Raw genomic sequence first — 25,989 nt, 5'->3', positions numbered from 1 at the left:
AAGGATTTTGGCCCGATCCGCCATTTTGGGGGTCTAGCGCAAGTGAAAAGGGAGCGAAGGCACACACAACAGCCACGGTTCGTATTTGCTGTGTGGTCGGCTGCAATGTTCGATCGCACGACCGGCAAGAGAATAAGCTTGAAAATGGTTTATCTTTTCATTCTTTCCCAACCTGGAAGCAACACGAGGCAGATCATGTATCGGATGTTACCAAACGAAGGCGTCTAGCCTGGATAGCAGCTGTGAGACGAGCTGATATCCAGTTCTCTACCATCTCCAAATATCTGTTGGTGCTCCAGACATTTTCATTCCGGTAAGTTCTAAATATGTTCATATCTCTCTTTATAGCCTATTAGTTTTATTTTCGATGCGCTCTGAGCTCATAGCAAATTAGAACAAACATTGTACTGAGGGATTTTGCATAACTAACTTCTATTTATAGAGTTGCTAATTATTTGGCATTATTGCAGCAAACCAGTCTATGAAATGGATGAAACATCATGACTGAGTTCCAGCGCTACACAAGGGACCTGCTTCAAACAAACCACCATGCCAATCAGATTACTTCTTCCATGTGAGGGTGAAGAGGTGACCCTTCTGGATAAGATGGTGAAGGTTTGCTGCGTTTGGTGAACAGTGTGATAATAAAACCAGGGAAAAATGAAACCTGCTCCTGTTAAACATTCCTAAGTCTTTTGCTGTATAAATAGCGGTATTTTTTCAAAAGATACAGTAAATAAAGTAATGTTAGTAGTGGGTGATATCATGTAAACACTGTCATGATTTTATGTAAACATTTTGTCACTTGTAAATTATAAATGACTGGATTCTACACTGTAACTGATGTGATGTTCTATAAAGTGGTTTTAATAATAATAAAAAAAGAGGAAAAAATTAGTAAATTTCTTTATTCAATTTTTGAACAGTGGGACTCAGTCAGTACATATTCAGTAAATGCAAATCATTTACACGGCAGTGCACTTCAGGCATAAATCTAGACCCCTAGATAAAACATTATGGCATTATAGCAGTGACAACTCCTCCACAGTAGCAGGTGGGATTTTTCTTTTTTGAGGACGGCTCCTTTTACCTTTCAATATAGATGGTCTGTTTATGTTTTGATCAAGAGCCACTAGTGCTGACCAAGCTGCCATCTTTCTCTCTTCCCGTCTTTCAATGGCTGCTTCAATTTCAGCTTAACCCTCCAAACCGCAAGTAAGTAATCATTTTTTTGTCATCTTTCCTTGCTGTCCCACTGGACTGGACATTAGTTTAGTTTTTTTTAGCTACATCTGGTGAAGTTGTGGTAAAGTGCTGGTATTAGCCTATTTGTCGTAGCAAGCTAGCCTGAAGCTAATATTTGCTAAATTTAGGTACACCCGTGTCTCTTTAGGAGTTGGAGGCCGGTGTTTTAGGAACGGCACAAGATCTCATCAACAGGCAGTGTTGGGCAGTAACGTAATACATGCACCGGCGTTACGTATTTAAAATACAAAATATGAGTAAATGTATCCGTTACTGTTCAATAGGTGATATTGAGAACACAGTTAGTTTGTTGAAATAAATGGATTACATGGCGGTATTTTCCTTTTTCATATGTTAGGCTATGGTCTCTCTATTTTTGGTAATTCCACGCCGGTGGAAACCCAAACAAAACACGCAATAAGAGCCTCTAAAAATTATTATACAAAAATGATTTAATATGAAGGCAATAGCAGAGTGTTACAGGCATCGCCCTAAACAATGTAGCCTCATGGGCAGTGTAGTCCGTGCTGCAGGGAGAACGGACTGCCATACCCGTTATGTGTCTGTGAGCGAGGGAGGGAGAAAAAGGAAAAGTACGAGCTGTCACCGAGCAGAAACGGGAGCTGGAAGCATGTAAATATAATAATAACCACTGCAGCCAAAAAGAGTGCCTGATGAGCCCAGCTGTAAGAAAGCTATTAAGACTGGACTGTACACTGTGTTCCTGTTTTCCTCCGAAACAATAAGCAGCCTGTCAACGCCTCTCTCTGTCTCTCGCTAGCAAAGTTGACCCAGACAACAAAGTAAAGCTAGTTTTCAGCTACGAGCCCGACATGATGTATTAGCCAGAGGTCCCTTTACTACGGTTCGGAGCCGCTGACCTGTTTTATATATGCGCTGAATAGTTTTCTACACGAGATCGCTGCAAAAAGTGCAGCCTTACCTAATGTCCACCTACTGTTACTCATTTATATTAAGATTTTAACATCTAGTTGGTATTGGTATGGCGAGTAGCCTTCAGTAAGAGTAATAAATCACACAGCAATAGTACATTCATGTAGTTGTAAAGTATTCAGAATACATTACTTCTATAATCTTTGGTGGAATACATTTTAAAATTAACCTTCCCAACACTGTCAACAGGTTAGCACCTCATACCACAGTGCACCAAAAGCAGTCTCATGAGCGCTGGGAAGGACAAGCCCAGAGCCCAAAACAGACAGTGCAGGAGATGACAAGGTTAGTAATTGTATGGTGAAAATTATACTTCTAGTTATCTTGATTGGCAAAAGAAAAGTAAATACAAAATCTGCTTCTCACATATAGGGCATTTCCAAGATTTTCTTTTTCAAAACTAATTCAATTTCTTTCATTACAGCTGTCCTGTGCCAGATATTCTGTTGCCCCACAGTGAGAGGCATCATTTCAGAAACACCAGGAAGACTGAAACTCATCGCCGGGATCAAGCAGGGCTCGTGATCTTCACCAGCAGCTCCCTCACAAGAAGGATAAACCCAGCATTTCATGAACACTGATGGAGACCTTTGCTTTGTGTAATGTTAGAAGTACTCAGATAATCCTCAGAGGCTCTGGACTTTTACATAATATCATAGCTTTAAGTCCTGTAGAAAGTTAAATATATGTTGTGCTCTCTGGTTACTCTGGTATGAATGACTCTGAACTACTTTATGATAAATAACACTATTGTCAAAAAACAGTGAAAGAATTCCAGATCAAGTTTTTAGTTCAAATACAAGTAACAACCTTTGACTTTAATCAGGTTTTATTTAATTGTGTCAGAGAAAACATCATGTGCCCTTCATGTAGCTGAGTACATTCAGTGTTTAAAAGAGAAGTTGTGCAGGTCTGAGATCAGCAGTTTTCTGAAACACCAAACTGAGGTCCTGTTAATGCTGATGTATAGTGACACAGTTACATGAGTGATTAATCCTTTTGACTTTTTGTCTTTAAATTTATCAATAAAACAGCTGCAGCTTTCACTGACAGCACATGTGGTACTTTAACCTTTGTACTGTTTTCTTCAGTTAATTTTGGAGTTACTACAAAGATTGAAGATATAAGATGATCTGTCTGCTGTCACTGGGTGGTGCTGAGGTCTGAATCTGAGGACGGCTCCTGTAATCACAAACAGAACAGAATCATCACAAACTGAAATATAAAGATTATCTCTCAAATCTGAAATAGAGCTGATCCTTCTGTCCTCACACACTCGGGATCTGAAGTTGTTCAGTCCTACAGTTCTGCCAACAGCTGTTTATTTTTTATTTGTTTTAAAGGCCTTATATACTAACACATTTTCTAATATCATGTTTACCTTTGAGTTGTTGATGCTTTATAAATGGACATCTGCAAAGATGAGACGATGGAGCAGGTTTCAGTCAAGGTTCAGTCTGCTGCTGCATCCTGGTCACAACATACAGAGGTGTTATCAGCTCAGTATTGAACAAGAAATATTAATGTTTCAAATTATTTGTCCTAAAGGATGCAAGCTGTACAGAGTACTGCACATGTGACTTTGTGAACATAATTCATTAAAAATAATTAGGACAGTTTTTTAACCTGAATATTTGTAACAAGCTGAGTAAAAAAAAAAATGCTAAAAAAATAATCAGAGGAAAAATGTAACATTTTAACTTAAGCTGACAAGCGGAAGTAGTTGGTTTCAGTACATAAGTATCGGGCTTTGCTATTTAATTCGTAGCTATTGACTAATGAGGGGTTACTGAAGTTCCAGGTTTTTAAAAGTTGGCGTTAATGTCGTTCCACATGTGGAAAGCGACAGAAAACATGCTGCTGTTTGCACATATTTAATAATCAGCTCTGCACAGGAGCAGAAGCAGAGTCCAGCCTGTTGCTCTTACAGTATAATACTCATATAAAAGTACAGTAACCGTGGTTAGTCACTAAGCAGCCTGGTGCGTTTCTCTTGATTTCTTTAGTCAGGGTAAATTCATTCACCTGCACGGGTTAGCTAAACGAACTTTACAAAACAAGTTTCCCCAACAGCCGAGTGCTCATCTTAGCTAGCTAGGTCCTTAGCTAGCTAGCTAGGTAGCTAGCTAAGGACCTAAATTACGGATTAGTTTACAAACACATTTAACTTACCAAAAATAGTGCGGTGGGGTCTCAGGTCGTCCTGTACGGTAGTCCAATTTACTGAAGAAGAATTTACCTCAGGCTGTCACTTTAAAATAGTCGGTAATGTAAACGCTGGACCTCTCAGCATCTGCCATTCCCGAACAGACACGTGCAAGTTTGTCCGTGACCGCAGCCGCGTCGTCAGTGTTTTCTCCAGTCATTGGTCAGCATTATAATATATGCAAATACATGCGGGTCGGAATCCCCGCCCCCCCAGCGCGCCCCCGGACGCCAAAACAGTGCCAGCAGAGTGAAACTGAAAAATGAATTGAAACCGAAAAATGGTTTGAAACCGAAAAATGGTTTGAAACCGAAAAAAATGGATTGAAACCGAAAAAAAATGGATTGAAACCGAAAAATGGTTTGAAACCGAAAAAAAATGGATTGAAACTGAAAAAAAAAATTGTAAGCGAAAACAAAAAAATTACAGTTTCAATTAATTGGTTTTCACTATCAAATTTTTTTTTCGGTTTCAATACAAGATTTTTCAGTACATTTATTTCAGTTACAATATTTTTTTTCGGTTTCAATATTTTTTTCGGTTTTGTTTCAAGGTGGCATCGTTCTGATCCCATAGTAGACAGAGAAATAAAATGTCAGAGCAAAGGTTGAAATGGCAAAACATGACAAGCTTACGCTGCACTGCAAGATCAACAATGTTTCTTTGTTTTAGTATCTGAGGAAAGGGCAAAGGAAAAATTGAAAATTATTATATAAGAGTGACAGTTGAGTTTTATATATTCAAGTCATTTAATTAAGTGAAAAAAAATCAGTTTCCCATTCATCCATCCATCCATGGGGAGTGGCTATGGCTCGGGAGGCAGAGCAGGTCATTTACTAATAAGGAAGTTGGTGGCTCGATGCCGTCAATCCTTTATCTCTGATGCGTTCATCTGTGTATGAATTGTTAGAGGCAAGTTGTATAAAGTGCTTTGAGTACTTGTAACAACACCATGTAAGAACCAGTCTATTTACCTTCCACACCAATGGCCAGTTCAGAATCACAAGTTAACCAAACATGTCGTTGTACTGTTGGACAACATACAAACTCCAACTCAACAACGTGGGGTGGAGTGATGGAAATTGTTGTTAAATTGAGCAATTTCTGATCATGAAACTAGCTCAAGGTGTTTTGGTGTCTTTTGAGTTTCTTGTGCACTTCCCAGTTCTTCTAACATCGGCTTGCAGCATTAGGTGAGGAGTCCGGGCATTTCAGTGAAGGTGCATAAATACAGACTGCACAGAGATAACTGTTTTTTTTTGACACCTAACTATTAGTGGTTGACTGCAGCGCACCTCACTGGTGGTGATACATCAACAGTTGGTTGAACTTAGTAGTATAAATGTTTAGAATGAGAACAACATCATTCTAGCTGTCTGGATTTCTTCAACTGCACAAAATATTGTAATATTTTAAGATTAAATTCAGTTAATAAGTCCTTTACAGAATGGAAATTCTCCTAGGCATGCATTTAATTTTGTTCAGGTTTAGCTTTCATGAGTTTAACAATATACTTTTAAAATATTGGACATTAAAAATGCCAGAGAGTCATAATAGTTTCTTCTCTCTACCCAAACCAGTTCAAAGCAGAAAGGTCAGAGAAGGGATTAGTTATGCTAAGTTAACAAATCCAAGTAAAAGCAGCTTTGAGCTGAACCCCAAATGAATCTTAGTCTTTTTGTCTGAATCCAAATCAAAGCCAAAGAACACATAATCAGAGCAATTGAGAGAAATTTACTGTCAAAGAAAGGAAAATTAAAGTTTCTGTGTATATTTAGATACCTGTCTGTAGTCCGAACAGTCTCTGACTATGCTGTGAATCGGATTAGGATTAATTTACTCACCAGGTTCTATAGAGTCTTATCAGTAGACCCCGGCCTCTTCCTTTCTCACAGCTTTTATTGTACCTCTCACTGTAATGTCTAACAAAAGGTTCAGCGGAGCCAAAGGTGAGGAGGAGGGTAGTGTTTTGGGCTGTTAAGTTCTTTCTTTGTGCTGTTCTGCTGGCTTGAACAAAAGGTCATAAAACAAACATAGCCAGGGTTAAGATTTAATTTCCCACTGGGCCCCTGCCATACACCGCAGAAGCTCGCGGACTCTTCCGATTGTGGGGTTCAAACAACTAAGCCACCAGCTCCCATTTAGAGGTTAAGTAAAAACACAAATTGACAGCATCGGTCATCCAACGATGGGAAGAAATAAGTTTAGAACTAAGGAAATGATGAACAGCTTTTGTTTCTTTGATCCGCTCCAAACTGCGATGAGTCAGATAACATTTGTTATATGACAGAAAGGTAAGGTAAAGGCAGAACTGCATAAAACCGAAACGGAAACAAGCAGAATTACAACTACAGAAGTTTTCTCAGCAGAATTACAAAACTTAACCTGTTTCACCTTTCAAGTAATTCAGTAAAGAAACCAGTCTGTAGCTGCAAGGTAAAGACTTTGAATTCTAGTTGCCATCATCTTCTAAGCCAGGGGTGTCCAAACTTTTTTCACTGAGGGCCACATACATAAAAATATAGGAGGGGCTGGGCCACTTACTAGAAATTAGGTATATAACCTTAACTTTAGTGTATTAAAGTTAGAAAAATCACTTACAAGTGGTCGAATATATTATATTGTTGAATATAATTAAAGACAAAACTGCCTTCATCACAGCTTTCCATAAATGGATCTTTATTGATTTATTCAGAAAAAGCTTTGGTAGCTCATTCTCAGAACAGCAGCCTCAGATTTCTTCTTAGACAAGATTTACAGCACAGAGAAAAAACAATAAAGGGGAAAATGGGACGGGTACATTTCAAGTTTGTTATTTAAGTTATTAGGCTTAGTAACACACCTATTAACGTTCGTTTGAACAGACTGAACTGGACTTAACTGGACATAACAGGAGTGCATATAATTTTAGTAAATTATTCTGGTGAGTATCAGCTGCGCTGGGTATGTAAATCGGGACATCCAGCCGCGGTGCTGATCGCCACTCGTGCCAAAAATCCAGACAAATGTCACTTGATCAAGGAGCAGATCTGCATCAGATGAGATCAGCTGACTTTGCGTGTACGTGGGCAGTGCACAGCGGTGTGTACTCTGTGTGTTAAGAAGAAAAGCGCATATAAGAAAGTGGTGTGCAAAAGCAGGGTAGTGACAGAATTGATGTGCATTATTGATATTTAAAGCATGTGTACCTGCACATTAACACACGGGTACTGTGGAATATATTTTTTACTCACCTAAAGTGCTCGTCCACTCCCCGCAAAAAAATAGCAGCTGTGCGGTGTCTGTGGCATCAGTGCTCTCATCGCATGCGATGGAGTAAAGATCAAAAGCACAGCTTTATCAGACAGTTGCAGTTTAATGTTGGCTGACAAGTCTTCAACAACTGGATTTCTGGACATGCTGACGTTGTTGACGGGCGCATTATTTCGGTGACTTTAACGAGGCCGTGTTTTATGAGGTCTCCATCTGAAAAAGGCTTGCCATGTCTTGCGATGAGTTAGGCGACCTCATAGCTGGCTATTGTAGCCTTTTCCTGGACAAATTACTGTTGCTGACCCCGCAGGAGAGCTTCCCTTTGCTTTAATTTCTGCTCTCGCTCAGCACCAGTGTAGGATGCATAGGCCGGATGTTTGGTTTCATAATGACGTCGTACATTATACTCTTTCATAACTGCCATAATTTCAGTGCAGATCAAACAGACACACTTCCCCTTGAATTCTTTGAAGAAATATTCACTCTCCCACCATGTCTGAAATTTTCTGCATTCACTTTCTACCTTTCGCTTCTTTGGTTCTGCCATGTTTAGTAACTAACTTGGGCTAAATTTCTTCTGTGATTGTCCTTTTTGGTGGAGCAACTGCCTCGATCGACAGTAACTCCCCCTGGTGTTAAAACTAAGAAGTGCAATGCACTCAAGCAAAAGTTGAAGTGCGGGCCATATTCGATTCTATTTATAAAATTACTTGCGGGCCAATTAAAAATGGATCGCGGGCCGCAGTTGGCCCGCGGGCCGGAGTTTGGACACCCCTGTTCTAAGCTGATGTGAATGAATACAAAAATACTGTATGTCATGTTATATGTTGACTGAAACCTTCGCTGATCACTGTGTTTAGCGGGTTCTTTTCTTTAACTTTGGACAAATGCTAACGGACTGGTGGCTCAGTGCATCTTTATGAGCTGTATGGATGCGCTGACATAGATCATGTGCGCTGTAGAGACTCAAGATAGTTTCAGCAGTGTGGTGGTGAGTGTACCTGTTCATAGAAAACATCAGTTTTCTTGTGTTACATCATTCATAACACGAATTAGGTTGATTTTTTTTGGTGCCCTATTGAAATGGCACTAATCAGGTCGAGGTGTCATGTGAAAGTAACTGAACTTGTGAGCAGCCTACTTTGACCTTAAGTAGGCCGGACCAATTGAAGGCTACGCCCACACGAATGTGTTTTCGTTTCCCCGAAGGAAAACGCAGCGTTTTGAAAATGCTCTCGAAAATGAATACATTTGAAGAGGGTGCTTTCATGTCACAGTGTGGACAGCGAAAACGGAGACTTTCGAAAACGATGACGCATTTTAGTCATGTGGTGCAGTCATGTGACCGATTAAACAAAGATAGCGGAGGGCATTATACAGCAGTTGTTTTGTTTGCTCTCAATTTTGACAGCCCTATTAAAGATTAATATCAGTCTGTACATGCTCCAGATAGCTTTTCTTCTAATTCCTTAATTCTCACTCGCTTTTGCAACTTTGTACTTTTGTGTTACTGGCAGCAACAACTCCACCTCATTGTTTTGGAGATTATGTATTGGAATTTCAGGAGCAGGACCACGCCTCCAAACACGCTCCTTCCGGCTGTCATCTATATAGGTTCCCTCAGTTCTGCAAGCTGATCATTCTCGTTTACGTGCCCCACCCTCCTTGTTCTCAATTCTTTAACTTCTTCACTTCTATTTAGTACACGGGGATCTGCCAGGCCCGGGAGCCATCGCCAGTGCCCTTTGAGGCCTTCCCCAAACCGCAGCTCAATTCATGTCAAAGCATTCACTTTTACCTACTAAAACGCTGTCAAACCTAAAATTAGGACGTGGGCCCAGCTAGTGAAAGTCCAAAACTCGGTGCTTTTCCTCGACATTTTTGCGCAACTTTTCAAAGAGCCGGAAAGTAAATAAACGACAGACAGAAATGAGGCAAGTCGAATCTTCTTGTGTTTCACGCATGCGCAGTACTGGAACGTAAGCGTTTTCGGCCGTTTCAATGTGGACGCACAACTCTGTGAAAACGACTGAAAACACTAATGTGGATGCGGAGCGTTTTCAGACAAAAATGCTGTTTTCAGATCTATCCGGGCGAGTGTGGACGTAGCCAAAATCTCCTTTCTGTCAGTCTAAAGAAATTTAACTACACATTTAATCTCTCAGATATCTCAGTGTAGGGAAAAGAATTTCAATTTCAACAGCCCATCTAAGTCTTTATACATGATAAAGAGATGCTGCTGTAACAAATGCAAGAAATCTGTCACTGCAAATCTTTGAGCTTATATTGTGAGAAATTGAAAGAAAGAAAGTTCTTGTAGCTCATTGCCCATACTGTCCTGTAATTATAAAACATTAAGTTTATGTTAATTCAAGAAAACATTTAACTGTAGAGCCACTATTAAAGAAAATCATACAGTATACAGTGAAATAACAGGAACATTTATGTCATTTATTTGTTTATCTGTTATTTAGCATGATTTACGCTTGACACCAATGCTTTAAACCATATTTTTGAGGCAAAGTCAGAAAACCTTTGAAGCGCTTTTACTAAGACGCAACTGGTGATTCTATACATGAAATCACTGAAGTCATAACTTATAACAAATGCCTATTTGTTTAGATACTTTTCATAATATAGTCTTACTGAGATGGCCAAGGAGTTCCTAAAGAGTTACCGTGTTTGAAGAAGAAAGATTACCCCTGAGGATAGTGGTTAAACGCCTGTCACTATGAAGAGGGATAACAAATGATAATCCAAGCAACAGTGGAGCACACTTCCCCGCAGCCAAGGCCTACTGGAGCCTTAAAATAACACTCGTAATGTGAGGAACCCACATGAGGAACAAGCGCTGACATAATGTGTGACATGTTTGGTTTATGGCTCTAATGAAGTCTAATCCACGTCGGACTGGTGTGTAATGTAGTGTATCCTCCTCTGTGAAACACTGTCCACAGTCTGTTTAAAAGGTGACAGTGCCGTCCATTTACACAGCCAATAACTCATTCAGATGAGTTAAATGGAGCGTGGGCCTGGCCGGTCCAAGAGTATTTCCACAAACTGAGTCAGCCAACACATGAATAATTTGTATACATGTGTATGAATGTGCATCTTGTCTCTTCGGGACCCAAATGCATATTTGCATGCGCGTTTTTCTGCATGCATATCTGTTTGAAGCGTACGTACAAGTCCGCAGGCTGTGCATGTGTGGGCGAGAGATGTGTGTTATGGTGCGTTCGCCCTCCTTACACAAGGCCAAGTTTGGACTTGCCCCAAGCTAAAATGACTGAGTGCGTCCTCAGTCTCAACACTTTCTTCTAGCTCGTTCTCCGTACTTAAACAAGCAATGTGAAAACGCACTTAAGAAAAGGAAAAAAACAAGAAAGAAAGAAGGCAAAATGGATGGAGTTCAAATCAGGCTGTGGCGCTTTCTATTCCATGCGCGACTCGACTGTGAAAAAAATAGCAGGTGGATTAAATTTACATTTGCACAGCGAGAGAGAGAGATCAGCCTTTAGTCTCTCCAAAGAACACTTGCTGGATATCTTTGTGTAACGCACTGCAAAGTGAAACTCTGAAGCGTGCCCACTTCTGATGCATGCCAGAAAAAATGGGATCAACCATCTGCAAAAGCGAGACTCTACCCGCAGTTCTCTGACATCTGTCAATACATCAGCCCCCATGCAGAATACATTGCTTCGGTTAGATGCAAAATCAGCCTGGCTGCCTTGTTAGCTTTTCTTTTCTGTCTCTAGATGTGCTGCTTCAAAAACAGCTGCTTGCTACCTACTTATGCATCCCACATATCAATACTTCTAGCTTTTATCAGTCCTCTTATCATCAGTAGCTTCCATCCCACATACTGAAATTATTTTTCCTTTTACTGAGTTTTTTGTCCACTGATTCTAAATACATCCTATCCAGATGGACTAAGACTTGTTATCCATATTATATCTGTTCCTTTCACTGTGAGGATGGGCTTTTTCTTCTCGGTGAACATGACATCATCCTACTGTGAACACCAAAATAAAACAAGCAACATCCACTACGTGTGTCAAGTGTCTCTTTCTCTGAGACTTCTCGCCAGAATCTCCCAGCAGACAAAGCTTTTAGAGGGGCACCCACTGTGGGATCCTGCTGCTTCTGTTGGAAAACCCCACTTAAATAATCTTATTTCTGAAGTAGTCTTCAGAAGTATTTCTCCAGGCTTCTTGAACGACATTCAAAGGTCTTCTATGGATGCTGGCTGCCTTTACATGATCCCACACTGCTTCAATAATGTTGAGGATTGGCTTGGGGAGCCCAATATATGACTGATGGTGTTTTACTGTGTGTTTTCTATCCAGGTTTGCTTTTACTGCATTGGCAGTGTCTGGGATCATTATCATGCTGAAAAATGAAGCTATTGACAATCAGACACTTTCAGACATTTTCCAAATCGTGCTCCATTGTTTTGAATTGCATAGAATGTTCAGGTACAAGGACCGATAATGAATGAAAAGTAGACAATGTCCAAAAAACTACTTTGAGAGAGCTTCAGAAAGCCCTGAACACTACAGCTGAAAACCACTTTAAAAAATTGAGCACCAAAATAAATTTTGCACAGTACACTATGATCGAAATGACTCATGAACTAACGACTCAAAAAACTAATTTATACTGCATAATGAGCTGTTTGCTCTACTAATCTGTTTAATTTTCTAAAGGCAGTGGCTGATTTTCCTTTGAAAAGGAAAAAGAATTTACGATTTTAAGATAAAGAAGTTTTTCTTTATGAGTTTCAGATTGAGAATCTATAGCGGATGATTCCAGAGGAGACAAATGGCTTTGAATGAAAAGTTAATCAAGAAGCTCTACCCATAATGGACGTAACAACAATGCAGAGTCTCTAGTTACACTTTATAATTAATCAATAATGACTAAATCGTGTATTTGCATATTTGTTAGCAATGAATTTCGCCCACCTTCAGCACATTCTTCATCTGCACATCCCATATTTTGAGTAAAGAGCGCAAATATCATGCAACAGCAGACTTTGACAGACTGTTTGCATGCAATATATAGCTACTGCAATGTTGATTGTGCTCCTGTATATAAGCAATAAGGTGCACTAAAGAAGAAGAGGGAGTCGCTCTATCTACCAAACACAGCCTCAACAAGAGTCCCAGACGTGCGACTGAGCACTGTCACATCAAACTATGTATGTGCTCCTTCTTTTCCCCCCATCCCTTCAATCACTTGAATCCTTCCAGGCATAATAATCTCCTATTCTCTTTCCCATTTCCTTTCACATACTCTGACAACATCATTGAAACCCATCGGAGACAAACAACTGTCTGGAACTGGCTACAGGTCCACACATATCTCTGTCGTCCCATTGCTATGCCTATTAGCCTCCAGCTAATTACCCCGCCATGCTCACTGTGGGATTGGATATAGCCCCATACACTAAGCTAATAAGCATGTACCTGATTAAATGGGCAGCGTTGGCAGTGAGACCGAAGAGATTTGTAAAAATGGAAAAAAAACCAAACTGAGAATGAAAACACCCTGCGTGGTAAAAGGTAGCAATTCCCATAATTGCGAGGGGACTCATTGTGCAGAACAGCATGCGGGGCTGGAAATCTCTTCGATGCGACATCAAGCCAAGCCTCACAGATTAGTTGACATCTTTTGGTGCCTGTAGCATTACTGTACCAACCTAATGGGAACAGGAACCAAATTGGTATAATGTGTGTGCATATGTGTGCGTTTTTGCTCCGCCTTCCTTTGTGTATCTTGTCATCTGTGTCGCACTAAACCAGGATCTTACACGGGTCATTATGCTGCTAGAGCGCCTGGGTGCCACTGCAGTGCAGGAGTGCTGCAGTAGATAATAAGCACAAGATAGCTTTAGTTTTTTTTTTTATTTTGATTGCACAGGGGAACGGACGGGTCACTGAGACCACCTGCTTGTAGAAAGGTTGCAGGTAGAGAGGAGCACAGTGGTGACCTACAGACAAAGTAAAATCTGCATGACTGACTGGGAAAATTAAGAACCTAATGTTCTGTGCATGGGGTACCTCTGTGTGTGAAGGTGTATAAAAATGTTCTTATACCTTCACAAATGTGTGTTTGTTTGTGTGCATGTAAATACAGTATGAGTGGTAGGAATGTGTGGATATCCTATTATATTCTTTGGCTGACCTCTCCTTGAAAGCCACACATTCTTGCAACAAATATTTGTGAGTTGTTTCCGTGCACCTCAGCCTCCACATTGCAGGCGCTGTGTGGTACACACAGAAATACACACAGCATGCACAATGAGGAGGCCTCAACACACCGTTTCATTGGTGGGCACTGGAGGCTAATCAATGAGTTGATGGACTAACAAATTAAACTGACCCTACCGGCTGCTGACAAGTAGAAGGCAGAAGTGTCTGTGACAAGGAGGGGCCACGGTGCTTTGTAATGCGCGATTTATTCAGGGATGTCAAGCAGATACTTTATGCTTTTCATCTTTTCAAAGAGAACTTGTCAAATGAAAAGAGGAGTTTTCTCAATCACTTCTCTACGCAAGCCCCTGAGGTCAGTTTGCTTGTGGGAGTTTTACATGTTTTATACTTCGAAAATGGAAAGGTGATGGGAGACAGAAAAGAGACAGGAAATGTCATGCAACAAACTTCACAAGCCAGACTCAAGACCTGGAGAGTCGTAGTTCACAGTCAGTGCATTAACTCTGACAACATAATAAAAACTATGTGGTACAGGTGATAAAGTTCTGATGAAAAATGGCCCGTATAAAAAAATCTGTTGGTTGGATAAACCAGCACAAATGGGCTTCCTCCGAAGGGTGGCTGGCCTCTCCCTTAGAGGTGAGAAGTTTGGCCATCTAGGAGGGCCTCAGAGTAGAGCCGCTGCTCCTCCACATCGAAAGGAGCCAGTTGAGGTGGTTCGGGCATCTGACAAGGATGCCTCCTGGGTGAGGCATTCAGGGCATGTCCCACTGGGAGGAGGCCCCGGGGCAAACCCAGGACACGCTGGAGAGATTATATCTCTCAGTTGGCCTGGGAACATCTTGGTGTTGGGGAGAGGGAGGTCTGAGCTTCCCTGCTTAGGCTGCCTTCCCCGCAACCCGGCCCCCAGATACGCAGAAGAAGATGGATAGTTGGTTGCATAAAAATATCTTGAGCAAAACAGTTCAAAACTATTTTTGGATCTACACTGTAAAAAAAAGAAGGAATGTGAGCTCAACATGATTCGACCGATTTTTGAGTTAGCTATGTTCTGCCTTGGTCTGAAGAACCAGCCCACATTTTAAAAAAATATCACTGAGTGTAAATGACCTCATTAATATTTGGTAAAATGGTTCATGAGTGGTTATTATGCTGTTTCAGCTTGGACCTAGCTGATGCTTTTATTTTGAAAGTTATAGAGAGACAAGGTGCCGTGAATCTGGTGTCGTAAACCATACAGTAGAAGTGCGAGTTTTTAATGCACAGAGAGAAGGTGTGCTCAATGGTTACGGAACGGGAAAAGACGGCTATTAAGGCTATTAAGGTGTAATTTTAAGTTACAAACGGTTCCTTAGCACGTGGTTGATGAGGGTACAAGGTTAGTATGGAAGTTTGTCATGTAAATGTGTACTTTGTTATTTCACGGATCATAAAGCTGCTGAGGGTGTATCTGCAAAAAATCTGTGAAGTTTTTTTTTACTTTTTTTGATAATAAAGGCTTGTAAAGCAAGGCCAGTTTTGACTCACAAACTAAGTGCTCAGCCAGACTGAAAACGAGGACGTTTGTGTAGAGCTGTGCAAGCATATTATTAAATACAGGAAACCAGACAGAAAAAGAGGAACTAGTAACATATAAGGAGTTGTTTGTATCGAGGCTGTGTGTGACGTGTAAAGTACCAAAATAACACCTATATGAGACACATTTTTAGCTTCTAATGTTAGAGATTCTGCAACTGGCTTTGGGCTGTGCAGGGCTCTCTCTTCCGGAAGATGATTGAATAAAGAATTATAAATGTTTTGACCACTTCTGAGTCGGGTTTTCTCTGTTCTATCATGGGGATCAGAAAATAATTTCGTAACATTTTGTTGAAAACACTTGGAGCCTGTTCTAGACTGGGCACATGTTCATGGACTGTGAGGAACAAAAGAAATTTAGAAGTTGTGATATGAGAGGTAGAAAAATGTTCACATGTGTACACACGAAACAGTCTGATGCATATTGTAGCTGAATCTGCTTAAGAAACACTTCATCAGGATCTGAAATGGTTTTAATGAGACTGGATGACTCCTGAGAAAAGCCTTGTATATAATATTCTAGCATATACATGTTCTGTGCATGCCTAGAAGATTAAATCCACTGTGGAATTTTCTCTGAGTAACTCACGTCTTTGGAAACCCTGAACTTTAAATTGCTTAATGAAGCCAACGGAGATAGCGCTTTCATCAGTCCTCTCTGCTAGTTTCACCTCTTATGATGCACAATGAGCCTACAAAAAGGGACAAGTGCAATACTGTACTTACTTTTTTTAACAAGCCCTGTGACAGTACTTTCCTTTAATGAGCTTGTGGTGTTCCATGGTGAGAGCCCGAGCTCATTTGTGTCTCACTTTATAAAAAATGTTCAGTGTGACCATTGCAGTGCAGGAGGAGCAAAACTGCAAATGATGACCTCTTTATTCTGCCTCCTGTATATAACCAAACCAGTTTTTTTAGTACAGTACAGCAGTCCAGTACACCTTATGCACTCTATTTATCCAAGACGTCCTTTCACGACTGAGACTTGATGATACATCTTGATCTTGTTTTGAAGCCCCAAATATATAAATACTGTTATTATGTTATTGCCTTTTTCCTTCAGAACTGTCTTAATTCTTCATAGAATAACTTTAACAAGTTGTTTAAACATTCCTCAGATTTTGGTCCATATTGACATGATAGTGTCACACAGTTGCTGCAGATTTGTTGGTACTACATCTGTGATGTGAATCTCCCATTCTACCACATCCCAAAGGTGCTCCATTGGATAGAGGACTGGTGACTGCACAGGACACAGTGTCTTATACAGTTTGAGATGATTTTATTGATGATTTCAAGATTTTTCTCAGTAATGCTCAGTTGATACTAAGGGGCTTGAAGTGCGCCAAGAAAATATCCCCCACACCATTACAGCACCACCAGCCTAAACCATTCAATCCAGTATCACGGCAAAACGTGTAACAGACACGCTGGTCCACCATGCCCACGTGAAATGGACAAGCATACGCTATTGTTTGCGGTCTTTAATTGCCACAAATGATTAAGCTAGGCAGCTGTATTTCTGTGTAAATGTGTTATTATTGTCTTATTAAGCACTTTCAAGCGCTTTGGGTGCCTTGAAAAGCGCTATATAAATCCAATCCATTATTATTATTATTATTATTATTATTTATTATTATTATTATTATTATTATCATTATTATTATTATTTTCATGTTGGCTTGAAATAAAAGATCTCCCACTGCTGTTACTGTAGCTTCTGCATGCCTGTCTGTTTCTTGTTTTGTAGAGGGAAAGTGTGAAATGGCTACTAGTGATTGCCAACTTTTTAACTATCAAATAAGGGACACTCTGGCATGTCAGAAGCACAATGCACAGCCAGTTGGGCGTAGTGTAAATATGCACTGTATTTACATATTCTTATAAAAAAAATGCCGTAAAATATTGGTATTCAGTTTAATCAATACCTCACATAAAACAATAAGAAAAAAATAAATGATAACATAAATCACATTGGCATTTCCTTTGAAAAATTATTTAAATAACATACTATAAATACAGACTTCATTTACCAGTTTATTATGCTACGCATACCAAACAGCACCTTATTTTTACAAATCACCTAATCCTCCTCACATCTGGTGTGAGTGCTGGGCAGTCACTGATGACTGTAAGAGAGCCATCTGTTGGTCAGAAAGTGACACACAACGGTCAATATACGTAACATTTAAGTTAAATAAGCAATGCACCAATTTTGCTCATTATACAGGACGTCCCAGATAAAACGGGACAGTTGGCAACCCTATAGTGGACCAGCATGTGTGTTACACACTTTGTCATGATAACAAGTTGAATGGTTTCATGTTGTTTAGTTCAAATTCTAAATGTCACAGCAGTAACTGAAATCTCATCAGACCGCATAATGGTATTCACGTTTTACATTGTCCAATTTTGCTGAGTCTTTGTGAACTGTAGCCTCAGTTTCCCATTCTTCACTGACAGGAGATGCACCTGATGTGCTCTTCTGCTGCCTTGGAATCAGAGATGCTCTTCTGCATACCTTGGTTGTAATGAGTAGTTTTTTGAGTTGCTGTTGCCTTCCTATATGCTCAAAGGAGTCTGGCCGTTCTCCTCTGACCTGTGACATCAACAAGTCATTTTCACCCAGAGGACTGCCACGAACTGGATATTTTCTCTTACATCACCTTTCTTCCTCATTCTGATGCTCGGTTTTAGCAGCTTGTCTCGACTACGTCTAGATGTCTAAATGCACTGACTTGCTGCCACGTGACTAGCTAATTAGATACTTGTGCTAACAAGCAGGCAAACAGGTGCAAGAAACAAAATGTGTATATTAACAAACACAACTTGCTGCAGTTGCAACACTCATTCTTCGCTAACAGCGAGTACACTCTGACAGGAGGAGAGATAAATTTCCTCATGTTCTGAGCGGAGGATGAAAACTTTCAGACTAATTGGAAAGAATAGAAGTATTACACTCAGTTTGCAGAGACAGTCAAGGACGGTCTATCCTTGTTAAAAGTAAACTTTTAACAGTCTGTCTCGTTTTGTACCTGTATTCACAAAGAGATCCCTATAATTAAACCCAAAGCCATCATAGCAGTATACGGTAATAAATAATATAACTGGATCAAGAAAATGAAGCTGCGCAGGAGCCAGTTTGAACATCGCATTTTCCCCTATTTTTGGCAGTGTGTTATGTTAAACTCCACTACAAATATATTGCCCAGTAGTGCCTCTCCATGTTGTGGCATACCTTTCTGCTGTAAGAAAACCAACCCCTATATTTACTTTTTATGTGAAGACATTTGACATCCACTCACAGCCACGATGGCACTTTGCACTTTGTCGTTTCAGGCCTGAAGCATCAACTCCAGTTATAGTAATCACAATAAGTTATTTCATCACATTCTGTTGCTTTCTGCAAGAATGAGTTTACAAAAGTTTTTTAAAAGAATATTGTGCCTCCTTTCTTTTGAAACAAACCAGCTGTGTCAGCTGAACAGGTAGGAAAAGCCCTTTTAACTTCCTCCTCGTTAGAAACACAAAGGATATAAAGTGCTATATCAGCACATATTAGTATTGGCAAATCTATATTTTGGCTTCACTTTATAAAAGCAATCATAAACAAAGTGACAGTGAGTGTTTTATACAATATAAGTGACGCATTCCCCTTTGGGCCAAGCTGTAAACACTGTATACTTCTGGCTCTTTATTGGTTGAGAGCCTAGTGAACAGAAGCAGATACTCGACTTTTGGAGTGAATTTATCTGGCTGACAGTTTTTTAATACTTTTCACGGGAATTATATTACCAGAGGGCAGCAATGTCAGTGCGCCCCAGGGTGGCTGTGGCTACAATGTAGCTTGCCATCATCAGTGTGTGAATGGGTGGATGACTGGACATGTAAAGCGCTTTGGGGTCCTTAGGGACTAGCAAAGCGCTATACAAATACAGGCCATTTACCATTTACCATCGACTGCATATTCATACTAGAGTCTCTGTTTTCCGAGAAAATGACTTCTCACAAGTGCACACATTACTCTAAAGGATACTTTGACTGAAACTTGTCGTTGGCTGTACTCCATGTGCAGACATCATGAGGAAAAACGCGCTTGCTTGCGTCTGTTATTCAGGAGACACCAATAAGACGCATTACAGCTCCCTCCTCGTCTCATTAGTACGATCAGAGAGTCAATCTCATTCACAAACATGCTTTTCTCTGAACTCCATCTCACAGCCGCCCTTTGCCACCCCAGCTCATCCTTTCACCTGATGACTCAAGACTTCCCAGATGCCTTCCTGTAAAATGCACGGCGGAGGTTCTGCTCCAGACGTACATCATGTGGGCGACTCGGTCTGAGTCAGCGTCAGAAACGTATTTAGAACAATTACTTTGCCTCCTGCAAAGAGTCTAGTGAGGTTTTTTTTTCTCTTCTGCTTGAAAAGTTACATCGGTTCAGTTTATTTACTTCAACTTCACAACAACTCTCACCTCAAGCTACTTTATTTATTTGTAGGTTAAGATGCTGCAACATCAAATAGGAGAATCCAATGACGAGCAAGCATTTCGTCTCGATGTATCTCAAAGAGTTTCGTCATGAAAAAGATGCTGAGCGTTCCCGCGGATCATCATGTTATTAAACGGCCGTGAATAGGAATAGTAGTGGTACAATAGCTGTATCAAGCTATATAGTTTATGTCTTCCATATTTTCAACTATATCCATAATCACATACTGTGTATGCTACCATTGTATATAGTGTATTATCTTACTTTTTTTCATTGATTGTACTTATTTGTATTTTTGTATTTCCTTCTGATATCTGTACCTGAGCTGAGGTGACGCAAAAATTTCCCCGTTGTGGGATCAATAAAGTCTTATCTTATGTTATCTTATCTTACTATCAACAAATTAGTGGCATCGATCTCAAAATTATGAGAGAATGCTTTATTTTTATTTTTTTTTATTAGGAATACTAAATGCTGCTAACTGTTAACAATTAGAGCATCCATTCATCTGTCCATCTATACAAACAGTCCTCTTCCCACTATGCTGGTTGGAGACTATGGCACCACTAACATTATTGCATATTGTGTTCAGTGAACAGCCAAATCATATTTGCTTCAAAGACAGGGACCAGATCTGTCACCACTCACAGTTACTACACAGTCACTCACAACTTTGGTGCATGAAGGCAGCGATAAAGTGGCAATATGACTGAGCCAGTCTGCGATTGGATTGTGGTTGTGATGGCCTTTTGCACATGAACTTAAAAAACTCAAAGACTATTAAAAACAAAAACCCTGAAATGTTCATTTCAGTTCAGTTTTATTTATATAGCACTAAATCACAATAACAGTCGTCTCAAGATGCTTATACCCAACAGTAATAGAGAGAAAACCCTAACAAAAATCAAAAACATCAATAACAATATACACATATTTAATATTATGGTACAGTTAGAGTACCATCTGAAAGCTCCAGACCCCTCTTCTATTTGGATTACAGTATCTACTGATATGTTTGCTTTTCTGGTAACACTTGTCCTACATTTTTTGATATATCTGTCTAAGTTACAGAACCTGTTCACTGTGATGGACCAGCGAAAATTTCGGGCTTTGAGACATCGGTGTTCAAACATTGCTTCAGAATGCAGTGTGTGAACTATATATGTTAAAACGTTACAGTATGAAATATTTATGTGAATCGGAGATGGTGAAGCTAGAAATGCTCTAAAAATTAGGATGGAATGACCTATATGTATATCTGCAAGTCCCGTTCTTGAGGTGAATGTTTAATTCAAGCATGAAAGATGATTTACAAACGCTTGCGACACGCGTTTTACTGCACCAATATTTAATATTGACAGAAGCATGTCTTATTTTATTGCGCTTGACATTAAAATAAACTGACTGTGTCTGTGTTTGGAAAACAACTTTTGCCCATCACTCATTAATTAACCACGCCTATGAGCACTATTTGCGCTCACGTGCTACTTTTCTCCGTTTTGTAAATGTGGCCTTAAGAAGGCTAAAGTTGACACTGAGATCTGAGTGGATCTCAGTGTGGTGGGCATAGCCACGCTGCAGAGTTTAGCATTTTCAAGTGTTTTGCTAGCTGAATCCTGTCAGTTAGTAAAACTTCTCCAACAATAATGAGAACAAAACTATAAGTTAATGCAGAGCCATTAATTATTTTTCACTCTTATGTGACACAGACTAATTCCCTCTACTTTACTGTCAGTGTGAGCAAGCTCTTTTGTAGTCCACCTCCACTAAACAGAAGCTCTCTGAACGGAAGTTGCTGTTATCCACTTGGTATCGATTGCCTTTAGGGGGGGGGAAATCAAGGCAGCTTAAAAAAAAATGGAAATAAAAGGTTCAGCATCAGTATCCCACCACACGATATTAACGTTGTAACAAAGAGACACTTTTAACTGTGCCTTCTCTTTGCTTGTTTGTTTAGTTTGCCGTTTTTGGACTGCAGCGCTTGTGCTGAGAAATCTAATGCAGTGAAATTGATTCTCATCCGCTGTCTCTTTTCTAGCACCACAAGAATATAATGTACATGCTGTTTTATCACTCAGACCTGTGAATCTTTTAATACAGGTTCAGTATCATCGCTCTAACCTTTAGTGGAGGAGGATGGATGATGAATCCAGCAGTGCAGAGAGAGCAGCACTGTGGGTGTTTCTGTCACTGATAGACTTTAATTATGCACCAGGAGCTGCTATAATAGGAGAAAACAGCATCCTTGATATAAAATAACTGTCATAATCAGTTTCTGTGCTTATAGAAACTTCAATACGGTCAAAACAAAGCTGATTGGATTCACGCTGATGCCACAAGGTTGAAGCTTTTATTAAAAAACAGAGTCCATATTTTGCCCCCTTTTCTTATTGACTTACAAATAAACCTCGCAATTGTTTCACAGTATCCTATATCAAATTTAGGCAATGCTTTCATTAGAGCATTCGCACATGAACAACTGTATAATTTATGTGTGTTTCGTGGTAACATTTACATGTGTGTACACGAGTTTACAGTCTATGTGTGGCATGTATATTGAGGAGGAAGTCTCTTTTAACAGGCCTGTATAATCAGGCCTCTGGGGCAACATTATCACATAAAAGCATACAAGCAGGTTTGAATATATGAATAAATAAGCAAAGAAGATGCTGTGTGTGTGTTTCAGAGAAAGAAACACATTAAAGCGACGTCATCTAAGGGAGGAAAATGGAAAGGAGACTGAAAGTGTCGCAGTGTGTGTGTGTGAAAGAGTTCTCCCACCTGACCTGCAGGGTCAGAAGGCTAATAGCAACACGGTAGTAAGTCGTGAGTGACTCATTCTCCACCTCTGGGCTTGAGTGGCATCCCTACAGTAATTTGCAATTATATTAAAAGCTGCGTCACGGCGCAGCAGGGGTGTTTCTTGTCTCATTTGAGGTGCTTTTCCAAATTCTGCTGAGAGAAACTGAGCCAGTGTTGATTTTGCATGTTTCAGGTATCTTTTCACACTGCTTGTTTTCTTCTTTTCTATTCTTTTTGGACCCTCTCTAAAGGTTTTTTTTTTGCCATTTATTTGTCTGTTTTATCATTCACTGGCTGTGATCTGTAGACTTTTCAACTGCTGGGACCAAACTCCAGGCCTAACATGTGCATCATCAGACCCAGCTGCATTAACTGCTCCCATTTCGAGTGACCCCAGGCCCACCTTTGTCCACACCTTCTCATCCATGGAAAATTCAGACTGCTTTCTTTCCTGGGGCATCAGACACTGCTGTTTCATTAGAGCTGCTAGAGTCTCACTTCTACCCACAAGGAGTCCTTTCTGGCCTGGGAGTGACACGCTGGTTTATTGTAAGAGTGAATTGGAATATGGATATGGATACCTTCAGGGTGAAGAGTTAACGCTGTCAGCAGCATATTTTACTCAAAAGTTGGTGGGGCCTAAAGCAAACCAGTTAGTTTTTTGTGTCGGATGTTACATCCCAACCTCTCCCAAGCTGTGCATCTTAGGTGACATAATGAAGTAGATATAGAAGTATATACATCACTTATATTCACTTCCTAATGCATCGCTAAGAAGACTATCCTCATGCACCGGAATTCCAAAAAAAAAAAAAATGTATGTACTAGTCAATACAGAAATTTACTTCAGTCTGGAGAGAATGTCTTCCTCCTCAAAAAACCCAAATGGATAAATTTGTTTCTCTCTGGTTTCCACTGATCAATTACATTACTTAGTGAGGGAGATCAGCTGTAGTCTCGTTTGCCTGTATGCCTTGCAGGAGGATGAACGTGTTCTCTGGGACTACTGGGGTCTGGCGGTTTCCTGGGGGATGGAAAACTGCGGTTGCCGTTCTGGAGGAACAGGGTCTCTGCCTCAGGTAGTGGCAGTGGGGACTGGGGTGGGTGCTGTCTAGGGTGCCGGGGTGTGGGGCTAGGGGTGCTTGTGGTGGTGGGTCCTGTTCCCCGGTCAGGAGGCTGGCCTCCTTTGAGTGGGTCTGGGGCCTGGGTTCCTGGTGCCCGGGTCGCCTGCACCCCTTTGGCTGGCTTGCGGTGTAGTGTGCATCAGTCAAAGCAGGGAAGTCTTGTCTGCACCTCGGGGACTCATGCGTGCCCACAGGCCCATTGGGTGGGGTGTCCAGGTGAGAGACATGCGTTTCTGGGTGCAGTTTGTCCCAGACCCAGACCAGTGTGTCCATTTACTGTGTGTGTCTGTGCCCGTCTCACCTTGTCCTCTGGGGCTCCCAATCTTTGGTCATGGGTGCCCGATCTAGGACCTCCCTCCTTCTCCTGCTGGGACGTGCACACAGATATCACCGAGATGTGTGACCTCAGGTCCTTGTACTCTTGGGGGCTGCGGATGGCCCGGTTTTGCCAGATCTACCTCTGGCTCCTAGGGGCTGTTATTGAGGCATATTCAAATATATTGAAGTATATTTTGTGACACATGCACTCACACTTAACACTCTCTCTCTCTTTCACACTCACACACACAGACCCCACAAGAAGGTTGTTGATTTATATACCTGTGTGCATTTTGTAGTTTTTGTGTTGCAAGAGCTGTTTGTTTGTTTTTCATTCCAAGTGCAGCAGTTGGCAATAAATTTCTATTTGTTCTCTATCCTTTTATTACCCCCCCCCACCCCCCCACCCCCCCCCCCCCCCCACACACACACACCTTTTCCCGCCTGTCCTGCCTTAGACATTGTCATACTGTATACCACCATAATGTAATCACTGAAATAACACAAATAGAAATGAAGAAATAAACAGATAAACCCCGAACAAGAGGAGCCTGCAAAGAATTTGTAGAGCTGGTCCTGGAAAAGCAAAATGTATTTGGCACAACATTGCATTCAGATCATAATTCTGATTGCAAAAGCTGCCAGACAGGACAGGATTAAAAAAAAACCATAAATGAATAAAAAAAAAAAGAAGAAATGCTTGGATTTTCACCAGATTAGAAATGAGTACATCAGAGGTACTGCTCAGGTGGAGCAGTTTGGAGCCAAAGTTAGAGAGGCTAATATGGTTTGGACATAGTGGATATATTGGACAAAGGATTTTGAAGATAGAGAAGAGCAGCTGAAAGAACAAGAAAAAAAAAGAAAAAGGAGCCTGGAACTAGGCTAGTCTTTGTCTGGTAAACGTATTGTAAAATGGTTGATTTGATCCTTTATCACAGAAAGAATTGGATGCTCACTCAACTGGAAGTATAAGACACATGAAGCTGAATCAAATATGTTGCCGGCACTGTCCAGTGTATAATTATAAAAAACACAATGAACTCTAATTTTAACCTTTGTTTTCAATAAGTCCTTATGATCATTTCATTTTCTGCTACTGCCCAGTTGGCTGCAATATATGGTGACACTGGTGACAGAAAGAAACCATCAGACTAAATACACAGTTTGATCCAATACATGGATTAATGGAGCGTCACACATTCCCTTCATTTCACTTGGCTACGGCTGCAAACCTGATCAAATGCCTGTCAGGGGGGTTAATCCTGCAGCCTGTCATAACGCAGCAGGTTCACTCTTGACCGTACACACTCCAGTCCCACTGGGACATGCAAACACACAGACTGTACACTGAATTATTTCTAGTGGTTCCACTCGACTCGACACTTCTGTAGGGCCACGGCGCGATGCTACCAAACGTCTAGGCCTTGTGAGAAATAATGTTCATTAGAGACCTCTAGTGTGAAAGTGAGAAACACTCAACGCACAATGCTGTTTGATTGTTTTTTTTAAATACCACACACACACACACACACACACCCACCCACCCACCCACACACACACACACACACACACACACACACACTCATCTAGCACATACACATGTTCTGGCAGAGATCTGCCTGTCATCCAGGGATCTTTCAAGAACCTTGAAGTATATTTACTGCACCTCAGAGTTCGGCTCTTCAGAAGCGCCTGTCCTCCTTTTGACTTGCGGCAGGCGTCCTGGAAGTTGCTGATGTGTCCTTGACACTCTCTCTCTGCGTCTGTGGAAGTCAGTTTGAAGAAAGGGGTGTCACTATTTGG

The 25,989-nt window shown here is 40.6% G+C and overlaps 1 protein-coding gene across 2 annotated transcripts in view; it reads right to left on the bottom strand.

Moving 5' to 3' along the window:
- The window catches only part of htr2cl1 (5-hydroxytryptamine (serotonin) receptor 2C, G protein-coupled-like 1), a 222,828-nt gene that overhangs the window by 133,579 nt on the left and 63,260 nt on the right, over positions 1 to 25,989 (bottom strand). For both annotated transcript variants that reach the window (XM_006807044.2, XM_006807045.2), the window contains exon 2: positions 25,853 to 25,949. The gene's annotated coding sequence lies outside the window, so the exon portion shown is untranslated. The remainder of the gene's footprint in view (positions 1 to 25,852; positions 25,950 to 25,989) is intronic.

This window comes from Neolamprologus brichardi, chromosome 3 (genome assembly GCF_056152115.1).
Source record: "Neolamprologus brichardi isolate AB-2024 chromosome 3, ASM5615211v1, whole genome shotgun sequence".
Taxonomy (NCBI): Eukaryota; Metazoa; Chordata; class Actinopteri; order Cichliformes; family Cichlidae; genus Neolamprologus; species Neolamprologus brichardi.
Note: the sequence above shows the minus strand (reverse complement) of the source record. Positions and strands in the feature narration are given on the sequence as shown.